Source organism: Spermophilus citellus (genome assembly GCF_964194105.1).
Source record: "Spermophilus citellus genome assembly, chromosome: 2".
NCBI classification, from domain to species: domain Eukaryota; kingdom Metazoa; phylum Chordata; class Mammalia; order Rodentia; family Sciuridae; genus Spermophilus; species Spermophilus citellus.
Window position 1 is genome coordinate 39,309,055 of NC_138183.1, and position 12,861 is coordinate 39,321,915.

Sequence of the window (12,861 nt, forward strand, 5' to 3'; positions counted from 1 at the left end):
AACTGCCAATTGTGGAAATAGCTTTGTTCTGCTGTTTTTTCTGAGGCTGCTTAAGAAGTTTCCAGTGGTATGTCTGGTCCCAAATTCCCAGTGGGCCTAGCTGGGTATCTAATCTGGTCTGGGTACCCTAGGGGTTATATTCTAGTCCTGCCTAAGGGGAGAGGGGTCAGTCACAAAGAGAGGTCAGACTGACTCTTTGCCAAGTTTCCCAGCTTCCATCCTTCATGGCACATTCAGCATAGTGAATGACATCTACTCAGTCCCTGCACCCACACATCATCATAGGAAGGCAGGCTGAGCCCCATGGAGGGAAGAACCATCTCCCAGGCAGAGCTGCCCGAAGGAAGAACTGAGGGAGTGAGTTCCCCATTGTTGGATGAGACCAATAGACTGGGAATATGTATTGTCCTCTGCTACCTGTAACTGTTTAAGCTCTTTCACTTCTACCCAGACCTCAGCTATGACCCCCTTAAGCAGGCTCTCTGCCTCTAGGCCTATGCCCTCAGAGATCTTTTGGAAACCTTTGCTGAAACTGGACTCTTTTCATGGTTCTCCTTGTCTATCTGGAGGTAGTTTAAAGCCCTTTATTCAGGGTTTTCAGAACGTAGCCACTGGCCCTATTCATCCCATCACCATCCACCCTATCCCAGACTGCTTTACCAACTCTGTGTTTTCCTACTTTGGGCCTTCCCTCTGAAGTTCCAGCTCCTGTCTTTGTTGGTTAAAATATTCCTGATTACATCATGAACAACCAGAAAAATGAGAAGTTATACTCCATTTATATATGATGTGTCAAAATGCAGTCTACAGTCATGTATAACTAATTAGAACAAATAAAAACTTTTAAAAATGTAAAATTAAAAAGAAAAAAATCTTCCTGACTTATTTTAATTAAAATCCTCCAAGAAGTAAGATGCCCCAGCTCTTTCTTATTCTTCCACCAAATTCTACAATAACTTGCCTAAGCCCAGAAACCATGACTATGTCTGTTCCATTCTCTCCAAACTTCATTTTTGAAGGGTCTGAAGCCCCTCTATGATCAGTCAGGCTGGGGTTACACCGAGGCCTGCCAGCACCTTGACTGCCCAGGGACATAAGGGGCTTTGCACACCTGTGCCCAGGAATCTCTTCTCATTTCCGCCTTCCTTATTGGGCCCTACTTAAGTTTCACCATGAATACAAGGGAAGGCTTCCCTCCCCAAATCAACAGCAAAGTTAACCCCATGAAAGCCAAAGGATCCCTGGGTCAGGCAGAACTGTGCTCTTAATAGAGGCTATGCCAGCTAAAGCTTCTTGACTCTTCACAGATGAGGAGACCATGGCCCAGAGAGGAGTGGATGGCAAATGCAGGGTCATACAGCCGGGACTCTGACTGGGAGGTAGGGGTGGGAGGAGGCAATTCCACCTCTGGTCTCTAACTGTTCCTTGTCCCCAGCTCCCAAGAGGCGTGTCTGGAATGTTGGAGGGACCAGAGCCAGAGGGAGTGTCCCTTTCCTAGGCCCTGAGGGGAGAAAGGGTAAAGCTTAGGAGTGGAATGTGGTTGCCCAGTTTCATTCCAGCCACACCAGTCCCACCTTTGGTGCCCCCACCCTGCTTTCTTCCCCTGTGTGTCCCATGTCATCTGTCATCCCTTTATTTCAAATTCTGCTGTTGACCCTGACCGGTCTGGCGGGAGGCCTTCTGGTGCCATGATAATGGGAAGTTGAACCTGGATTCCAGACCCAGTTTGGCCTCTCTGTAGCTGTGTGACCTGGGAGTGCTCATATTTTTTCCCTGGAACTCAGTTTCCTTATCTGTGACTTGGGGGTTAACAAGGAGGAAGTAATGAACAAAAATTCATGAAAAGGACTTAACACAGTGACCAATGGATGGTAAATACACAAAAATGTCACCTCAGGCTTTTTCCTGCAGAAGCAGAGATGGGGTGGGGAAGCAGAAGTGGGGGAATGTGTAGAGGAGGGATGCTAAAGGCTGTTTTTTTAAAGATCGTTGAATTCAACATCCTGTTCCACCTCAAATTCCTTCCACAGTTCTGAATTTCCTGAGAGAGGGGAGGGAGGAAGAGTGGAGTGATACCTTGCTTTGCTTTAATTCTAGAAGGCTCTTGGGAAGAAGAGGAGGGATGTTAGAGGTGCCACACATGGGTGTACAGGGCAAGAGGGTGTGTTGAATGGAGGGTCAGATCTCATGAGAAAGGGCAAAGCCTGGCCAGGATCAAGAGCAATGAGTGGGGACTGGAGCCATGCAACTATCATGTAACCTCTCCAGGGACAGGAGAAAAGCTCCCTGCTTCTCTACCTGGCCTCCAAGTGATTCCTTCCTTTGACAGTTCTGGCTGTTAGTTCTTGAAAGAAAACATCACCTCCTACAGGAATGTGGTAATGTATCAGTTCCATTCAATGTAATCCGTTTTCTATGGTAGTCATAGAGAATTACCCCTTGGAAGCATTGCCACATCCCATGGCTCACCAAAGTCTCCATCACTGTCCTTTCTGCACCAAGCTCTCTCCACAGTCCACTTGGGAAGCATCTGAGCTTTCTTAAAGTTCTGACTTGCTCCAGTTGAAATCAGCCTCCCTGAAACTTGAGCTTGATTGGTCTTTCCTTGCACATCTGCCTCTGTGATTGTCCCTGTGCACATATGCAATGTCCATTTCTCAGTGATCCTGAGTGGGCCTGATTTTCAATATGTTGAGTTACATTCTCACGTGTCTGAGCTTCTGGCTGAGTGTCTCTGGCTCTGTCTGCCACTGCCTGACTCTCTGTGTACCTCTAAGTGAATACCCTGTGCACCTTGGAGTACGTCTCTCTGCGTACTCAGTGCACATTTCTTTTTTTTTTTTTAACCATAATTTTTTTTTATTGGTTGTTCACAACATTACAAAGCTCTTGACATATCATATTTCATACATTAGATTGAAGTGGGTTATGAACCCCCAATTTTACCCCAAATGCAGATTGCAGAATCACGTCGGTTACACATCCACAATTTTACATAATGCCCTATTAGTAATTGTTGTATTCTGCTACCTTTCCTATCCCCTACTATCCCCCCTCCCCTCCCCTCCCATCTTCTCTCTCTACCCCATCTACTGTAATTCATTTCTCTCCTTGTTTATTTTCCCATTCCCCTCACAACCTCTTATATGTAATTTTGTATAGCAATGAGGGTCTCCCTTCATTTCCATGCAATTTCCCTTTTCTCTCCCTTTCCCTCCCATCTCATGTCTCTGTTTAATGTTAATCTTTTCTTCCTACTCTTCCTCCCTGCTCTGTTCATAGTTGCTCTCATTATATCAAAGAAGACATTTGGTATTTGTTTTTTAGGGATTGGCTAGCTTCACTAAGCATAATATGCTCTAGTGCCATCCATTTCCCTGCAAATTCTATGATTTTGTCGTTTTTTATTGCTGCATAGTACTCCATTGTGTATAGATGCCACATTTTTTTATCCATTCATCTATTGAAGGGCATCTGGGTTGGTTCCACAGTCTAGCTATTGTGAATTGTGCTGCTATGAACATCGATGTGGCAGTATTCCTGTAGCATGCACTTTTAAGGTCTTCAGGGAATAGTCCGAGAAGGGCAATAGCAGGGTCAAATGGTGGTTCCATTCCCAGCTTTCCCAGGAATCTCCAAACTGCTTTCCAAATTGGCCGCACCAATTTGCAGTCCCACCAGCAATGTACAAGTGTACCCTTTTCTCCACATCCTCACCAGCACTTGTTGTTGTTTGACTTCATAGTGGCTGCCAATCTTACTGGAGTGAGATGGTATCTTAGGGTGGTTTTGATTTGCATTTCTCTGACTGCTAGAGAGCAATAGTGACAAAAACAGCATGGTACTGGTACCAAAACAGGCGGGTGGACCAATGGTATAGAATAGAGGACACAGAGACTAATCCACAAAGTTACAACTATCTTATATTTGATAAAGGGGCTAAAAGCATGCAATGGAGGAAGGATAGCATCTTCAACAAATGGTGCTGGGAAAACTGGAAATCCATATGCAACAAAATGAAACTGAATCCCTTTCTCTCGCCATGCACAAAAGTTAATTCAAAATGGATCAAGGAGCTTGATATCAAATCAGAGACTCTGCGTCTGATAGAAGAAAAAGTTGGCTCCGATCTACATATTGTGGGGTCGGGCTCCAAATTCCTTAATAGGACACCCATAGCACAAGAGTTATATACAAGAATAAACAAATGGGACTTACTTAAACTAAAAAGTTTTTTCTCAGCAAGAGAAACAATAAGAGAGGTAAATAGGGAGCCTACATCCTGGGAACAAATTTTTACTCCTCACACTTCAGATAGAGCCCTAATATCCAGAGTATACAAAGAACTCAAAAAATTAGACAATACGATAACAAATAACCCAATCAACAAATGGGCCAAGGACCTGAACAGACACTTCTCAGAAGAGGATATACAATCAGCCTTTGACTTTCCTGCCAGCCCAGTCCCGCTCACTCGTCTTACCCCAGGGCATTCATCCTCTTTAATTCCTGTTAATGAACTCTCTCCTTGCTAACTCTTTCTCCTTGATTTTGTTTTTCTGAAAATCTGGGTGGGGCACCCCTAGGCTTGTAGAAACATGGGTGGGGTAGAGTTGGGTGGGGTGGGAAGGGGAGAAAAGGGACAGAGACCCCAGAGGCCATAGACAGCTCAGATTCCCCAAGGTTGGGTCTATGGAGGTACTGTCCTAAATAGAGCCTGCACTTCCTCACGGGGAGGTAGGAACCAGTGCTCCCTGGGGTGGGGCCCCTGAGATGAGGGCCTGGGGAATGCTGGTAGTGTGAAGGAAGGAGACTTAGAGACAGAGAGCTCTTAGGGAGACTGAAAGGACTTGCCAATAGAATACCTGAGTCCTAAGGGGCAGAAAGGAGTGGGTATATCTGCCCAATAGCTGGGAATGGCCTTCTTAGGAATTGAGAGAGGGTCTCCATGCCTGGGGCTTTGGCTTTTGGTGACGTGTTTATTTGAGGTAAGAGAGGGGGTGGCAGCAAGAGCAAAGAGGCTATGTGACCTGGGCACCTTGGTATGGCAGGTGCCAAGAAGGACCACCTCCTTTTTTGTGTGTGTAAAGAAGAAACTGAAGCCTAGGGTCTCACTAAGGGTCACAGAACAGTGCAATGCAGAAGAGCCCAGACTAGAGTCCAGTCTTTTCACCCTCATCACTGCCACCCCACAGCACTTGGTGACATCTCAGGGAACAGGGCTCTGAATCCAGAATGCCGGTGTCCAAACCATGAGGCCTGGGGCAGGTGAGAGTCTCCATTCGCCAAGATTCAGTCTCTTCCCTACTCTGTCCAGCACATCTCCATGGGTCACCTCACCTGGGCTTTTTTTTGCCTCTAGTTTCCACCTGGATTTGTTGAGTAGCTAGAAAATCAGAGAGCCAGGAGGGTGGGGAAAGAAAGGTCTGGTATTCATGCCTTTTCCAGAGCTCCAGCTTCTACTACATCCCAGAAGGCAATGGCTGCCTGTTCTTGTAACAGTGATCCACTTTATGCTTTGAATATAACCCTTGCTGCTCTTCCACTTATTTTTAAAATAGACTTGTTTTTTTCTCTTCCTTTCTCCCTGCTCCTTCCTAATCTCTCCCTCTCCCTAATCTCAGGGGAAAGAGGATTACCTTTCTTCCCCATCCTAGGCAGAGTTATCTGTCCCCGAGTACACACCCATCATAGGAATGAAGTAATCCAGACTTTGGGGATGGTATTAGAGGATCTCAGAAATCACTATCTCCCAGATTAACAAGTGAGTTACAACTCCAAGAGAGAACACACGTGGAATGTAGCCTTTGACTCACCTCTTTAAAAGCCCCCTGTTCCTGCTAATAGGCAGAATTGCAGCTTTCGGGAAAGGAGTCCCCTGTGTTTCTCCTTTGCCAGCAAAGCAATAAACCTTCTTTTTCCTTTTTCTCAACTGTGTCCTCGATATTGGATTGGCATCAGGGACAAGGACGGAGCTTTCAGCAACATTCTTAGTGCTCAGCGAGGCAATCTGAGGGTGCAGTCTGTTTCTGCTGGACCCTTGGCTTCACCTCTCAGTCTTTGGTTTCTTCATCTGTAAAATAGTACCTACCTGATTCGATTGCATAAAGTGAGGATTAAATGAATTAGCATGTATCAGCACAGTGCCAGGTGGAGGAGGAGGTACTAGAGAAGAAGAGGTGAAGATGACAAAGATGGCAATGCCTTCTTGTAAACTCCCTGTGTACTGTGAAGAAGGGAGAGCTTGCAGCCAGCCTTGGAGGTGGGGACATCTGACACCCCCAAGCCGACTCCTTCCACTCCAGGAGCTTGGAACTTCCATGGGGCATAAGGCACCTGGGAGTCTAGCCTAAATTCCTCCAAGTAAGTGAGGTCAGCTTTCTTTGGGAAGACCGGGGTGTGGAAAGTTGGAAGCTGGAGGCCCTTTCTCACCCTGAGCCTCCTTCAGAAAGCTCAGAATGCTGAGAAAGGAACAGCTGAGTATCCCATCATCTTGTGGGGCTCAGGGGAGCTGATGGGGGTTGAGGGTAGGGAGTGATAAATCATGGGTTTGGAGGTAGTATGAATAGGGTTAGAGAGGGAGTCAGTTCTAGGAAGTTTGAGGGCAAAAGCAAAAATCCCAATCTGGGCATTGAACCCAGGACCTTGCACTTGAGCCACACCCCATGAAAGCCAGATGATCCCTCAGTCAGACAGGAGAACTGTGCTTTTATTTATTTATTTAGAGACTGGGTCTCACTAAATAGCCTAGACTAGCCTCAAATTTATGATTACAAGCATGCGATACTGCATCCAGCTTAATCTGTATTTTAAACTCTTATTTCATAGTCTCCTCTCAGGAAGTTCTTCCTAAGGTTTCTCTGTCATACTGCTTGCTCCTCAAGAATGAGGTTGAGAGGCTAGTTGTGCTATTGCATATCTGTAATCCCAGAGGCTCAGTAAACTGAAGCAGTGGATAAAAAGTTCAAGGCCAGCCTTGGTAACTAAGAAAGGCCCTAAGTAACTTAGCAAGATCTTGTCTCAAAAGTAAAAAATAAAATGACTGGAGATGTGGCTCAGTAGTGGCTCAGTAATTAAGTGCCCCTGGATTCAATCTCTAGTGAAAAAAAAAAAAAAGGCAGAAGCCAGGTGTGGCAAGATGCACCTATAGTCCCAGTGACTTGGGAGGCAGAGGCAGGAGGATTGCAACTTCAAGGCAGGCGTTGGCAGTTTAGTGAGACCCTATCTCAAAATAAAAAATGCTAAGGATGTAGTTCAGTGGTTGAATACACAGTACTGACAAGAAGAGGAAAAAAAAAAAAAAACCAAAAAGGCAGAAATCAGGACAATTACTGTGACTCTGGAGACTTTTTCCAGTTCTCATTCACATAGGTTTTGTTTTCTTTTGTTTTTTTGGTCCTAGGAATTGAACCCAGGGGCACTTTACCTCTGAGCCAGACCTCAGCCCTTTCTATTTTATTATTTTGAGACAGGGTCTCACTAAATTGCTTAGGGCCTCACTAAGTTGCTAAGGCTGGCTTTTTAAAAAAAATGTATATTTTAATTAGTTGTTGATGGATATTTATTTATTTATTTATTTACACGTGGTGCTGAAAATTGTACCCAGTGCCTCACACATGCTAGGCAAGTGCTCTACTACTAAGCCCCAACCCCAGCCCCCTAAGGCTGGCATTGAATTTGTTGGAGCTACTGGGATTATAGGCATGTGCCGCCTCACCTGGCTCATCCACACAGTTTGGAGATCAGAAAAAATGTCTAGGCTGTCTCCTGTCCCTCCACCCAGCCAAAGCACTGGGAACCTAGGGAGCACTCATGTGGGAGTCTTATGCGACAGTGGGGTGGGGTTGTGAGGTTGTGAGTGGGTTGAAAATGGACTAATTTGACCTCCCTGTCCTGTTTCAATTACCCTCCACTGCTCTCTAGCCTCCATCTTGTTTTTCTTTTTTAGCAGTGTTGGGCAAGTATCCTACCTCTGAGCTACACCACCAGCCAGCACTCCACCTTTTCTTTTCTTTTTTTTTTTTTTTTTTGGTACTGAGGATTGAATTTAGGAGGTGCTTTACCATTAAGCTATATGTCCAGTTCTTTTTATTTTTTGAAACAGGGTCTCACAAAGTTGCCCAGGCTGGCCTTGAGCTTGGGATCTTTCTGCCTCAGCCACCTGAGTCACTGGGATTATATCCACTTCACCTTTATTGAAAGCCCATGTGAAAGGCAGTGGACTCTCACTAGGCTTCCCTGTGGTGCTCAGATCCAAGGAGGTCTAGCTGGGGGAGGGGAGAGAGAACTCTGGGAGCCCTGATAATCATCTGGATACAGTCCATTGCTCATCTCCATGGAGACACCCCCCACCCCATAGCTGAGGAGGCACCTGGAATGTCTGCTACCACCCTCATCCTTCCTTCTCGGCTCAGGTCACTGCCAAGGCTGGGCTGGAAACTGGCTGAAGAAGGGAGGAAGTGGCTGGCATGAAGGGGAGGTAGGCTGTAGGCCCCAGCCTGAGGAAGCACTTTCCGGCTAGAGGTAATCTTCAGCTGGAGGATCCCCAGCTTCATGTATGGGGGATGGAGGAGAAAGTGACTCCTGACCTAGGGACAAAGTCATCCCTTTATTGGATTAAGTATTTACAACTTGAACTACCTTCGGTCCTTGGAGGTATGTATATACTTGCATTCATAGGAGGGTGTGGCTGCTGTGACTGATGAAGGACTGGGGGTATGTACATGTTCACACAAACACCTTTACACCAACACATACTCACCCCACACTTAACTCATCTATATTCATATGTGTACACTCAGACCCTGATATTAACTGTTATTCATATGCTCAGATGCTCAAACCACTTAGATACAATCATGCACATTCATGAATCTCCACATTCACAGGCTACACATCTACACTCCATATTCTTATAATCACACATACTCTTATAATTGGGTATGCATTAGAACATGTGCACACACTCAAGTGCACTCACACTTCAATATATACTTACCTACATTTCTATTTGCAGGGGGCCAGAAGTCATACATCTCAGCACTGAGTTTGACAGATTGGAGTGTTTTAGGGGTAAGTGTAGAGGCAAGGGGAAGGGGAGAGATTGTGGTACTAAAAACAAGTCGCAGGTCAAATGTGGGATTGGGAAATCTTTTGAGGTCACAACACGGAGTTTTAGAGCAAGGGGTCAGGAAGTGGATTTGAAGACTGACTGAGTCCCAGTGCCTGAGCAGGGCACATAGTAACTGTCAGCAAATAGGTGCTAGTTAAGCGAACAGAATCTTCCAATATCTGGGCTGGGGCTGTAGCCCAGTGGTAGTGCACTTGCTTGGCACATGTGAGGCACTGGGTTAGATTCTCAGTAAAACAACACACACACACACACACACACACAATAAATAAATAAATAAATAAATAAATAAATAAATAAATAAATAAATAAATAAAAAGTAAAGGTATTGTGCCCACCTACAACTAAAAATAAGTAAATGAAAATCTCCCAATATCCAACTGATAGATTTGTCTGTCTTTCTAAACACAGAAGTTTAGATTCCTAGACAACCAGAGAGTCAGCTTATCTAACTTTCTGAAGTCACCACTCCACATCCTTCCTGCCATTCTACAGAATAGGAAACTGAGTCTCAAATACAGGTGACTTGCATAAAGCTACTGGGTAAGGCAATTGTCAGTCCAAGCCTGGGTCCCTGGGAATGAACAGAAAGTGACTATTCTGGGCTGTCCCAGGGATTTGGGCTCTCACCAAGAAAGAAGATGTAGGTTCCTTTGAAGTATACAGGATCAAGGAGACCTATAGAAAATCTGGAGAAGGGCTCCTTGGAAGGTCTCCTGTGTAAAATAGTGCCTCCTGGCCTTTCTGCCAAAGGCCTTGGGTTTCTTTGTGTATTAGTTCAGCAGATACTATTGAACACTTTTTTTGGGGAGAGGGGTACTGAGAACTTAACTCAGGGGTGCTCCACCACTGAGCCACATCCCCAGCCCTATTTTGTATCTTATGTAGAGACAGGGTCTTACTGAGTTGCTTAGCACCTTGCTTTTGCCGGCTTTGAAATTGCCATCTTCCTGCCTCAGCCTCCCAAGCCATGAACACTTTTTTTTTCAAATATGAAACTCCATATATTATTATTATTATTATTATTATTATTATTATTATTATTAGCAGTATTGGGATTGAACCCAAGGCCCTGTGGATGTTAGGCAAATGTTCTTCTATAAAGCACAATCCCAGCCCTTTAAAATTAAAAAAAAAAAACTTTTTAAAAATTATTGTAATTATTGATACATGACAGCAGAATGCATTTTGATTCATTATACAAAAAATTGTTTTTACATTTTGTGGTAGGTTCTTGCTAAATTGCCCGAGGAACTTTCAATCCTCCTGCCTGGGCCTCCAGAGTAGATTGTATTAAAGGCTTGCACTGCCACACCTGGGTAACTCGGTGATTTAAAAAAAAAAATTTTTTTAATGAAACTACATACTTTTTTAATATTTATTTTTTAGTTTTAGATGGACACAATATCTTTATTCTTTTTTATTTTTATGTGGTGCTGAGGATTGAACCCAGTGCCTCACCTCATGCAAGCTAGGTGAGGACTCTACCACTGAGCCACAACCCCAGCCCAACTCAGTGATTTTAATAACTTTATCAAATGGTGCAACTGCCACCATAAATTATTTTAGAACATTTTTATGCATTTAAAAGTTTTATTTTCTAGGCTGAGGCAGGAGGATTGAAAGTTAGAGGCCCTAAGCAACTTAGTGAGACTCAAAATAAAAAATAAAAAAGGGTTGGGGATGTGACTCAGTGGTTAAATGCTCCTGGGTTCAATCCTATTACAAAAAAAAAAAAAAAGTTTTATTTTTCTCATTAAAACTGTCAGTATAAAGAAAGTTATTTGGAATCACATTACACCTTTAATTTTTTTTCATGGAGAATATTCCCTTTATTATGTAGTTCCAGGCCTTCTGGACATATTCTAAGTAATATATTTGTTAGCATGGTAGTTTCAGTTGGGCAAAACATGCTGCCAATAAAATTGAATTTAATTTGACACATATTTCCAGTGGTAACCAATGATCAGCTGCTTCAACATTGCAGATTTCAAGTCTTCCTTTCTTCCTTTCTATGAATACTTCAATCTCCAAGTGTGATTGTTTATATAACACATTAAAGGTAGTGTTTATACTAAACTTTGGTGTTTTGCCATATATCCACTCCCAGGTTTGTCAATCTTTGGCTTTGCTATTCATTCCAGGAAACAGTGTTTCATCTGTTGGACTCATTAGGTCAATATGATTATCAATCTGATGATAAATAGCATGCTCTGCAGCAATAGCTTTAATCAGTACTTTGCAGGTAGAACAGGATCTTTTACCAAAAGATTTTTCAATACAGAAGATATGCTAGTAGTGTCATTGTTCTTGATCCCTTGGTAAGGGCTCTTTAGTAAAGAAGACAAAGAGATTCCATCAGTACTACATAATAAGGTGTAATGGTGAAAAGCCATAGTTTGATCGAACTTTGATCCTGGAATTTTAAATTGTCCACCAAGTAAAAGGACAAATCTTTTGGTAGCCTGCACATCCAGCTGGACTTAAACAGCATTCAGTGATCTCACAACTAATTTCAGATTTTCCATTCTATAATACTTGTTTTTGGTTGTAAAGAAAATCAAATTGATATTACCCATATGGTAGTAAACTATTCCTCTTCCATTTCCTTTCCAGGCCAGTTTTATACCTTCTTCCTCATCAGATTTAGGTTACATTCTTTTTTTTTTTTAAAGAGACAGAGAGAGAGAATTTTTTAATATTTATTTTTTAGTTTTCGGCGGACACAACATCTTTGTTTGTATGCGGTGCTGAGGATGGAACCCGGGCCGCAAGCATTCCACGCGAGCGCGCTACCGCTTGAGCCACATCCCCAGCCCCTAGGTTACATTCTTGCCAAGGATTCTGATGCTTACCAATTACAACAGAGGGAAAACTCTTCCAGAAGAAAAGAATTGGCTTGTCTTCTAGATTTGCATGGTCGTGGATCCAATCTTCAACAGCCAAATTTTGATATACATAATTGGAAATTGACTGTAAAATGAGCCCACTTTCTGTTGTGTTTTTAAAGCCAGCTGCCTGGGACCTTGTGGTTACAAAGTAACTGGAAACAATTCTTCACTGAAAATGGGATCAACATGCTAGAATCTCATTATGGTGGTGTGTACATTTTACTCCTCTTTTTGGCTCTCTGTGGTTGTGCACACAGCTAGCATCTGCCATGTTTTAAGTTATCCCACTGCCTTTAGTTTGGGATCAACCATTCCTAACAGCAATCAGGTCATCCCAAGAGCTGAGAGTAAATGGCAGACCTATCAGCACTAGCCCCTGAAGGCCTGAGGTAGCTCACATGGAGAGCCGGACTCAGAGTTCCTATTCCTCGCCCTCAGCCAAATGGTCCCCAAGGACCCAGCAGAGCTTACTGCTGCCGGCTGCAAGAAAGTCTTAGATATTTAGAACATTTTCATTACTTCAGTAAGACCCCTCATGCCCATTTACGGTTAATCTCCATTTCCACCCACTGCTCACATCAAGCACTAATCTACTCTCTGTCTCTATAATTGCCTTTTCTGAACATTTCCTCTAAACAGTGTCATATAATAGCCTGACTTCTCTTACCTATAATAGTGCTTTTGAAGTTTATTCCTGATGTAGCATGTGTCACTCAGTAGTTTGTTTCTTATTATTACTATTCCGTGGTAAAAGCATACCTCATTTTGTCTATCTGTTCATTAGTTGATGTATATTTTAGCATGTTTCCAGGTTTTTTCCTAAATATTTTACCTTTCAAT

At 43.4% G+C, this 12,861-nt stretch overlaps 1 pseudogene across 1 annotated transcript; it reads right to left on the reverse strand.

Annotated features, from left to right (window-relative positions):
* Positions 1-10,920: 10,920 nt before the first annotated feature.
* On the reverse strand, positions 10,921-12,209 carry LOC308642622 (lipoyl amidotransferase LIPT1, mitochondrial-like; annotated as a pseudogene). Its single transcript has 2 exons — positions 11,939-12,209; positions 10,921-11,766 (listed from the first exon to the last, which is right to left on the reverse strand). The product of its transcript is annotated as a lipoyl amidotransferase LIPT1, mitochondrial-like (transcript).
* Between the last annotated feature and the right edge of the window lie 652 nt (positions 12,210-12,861).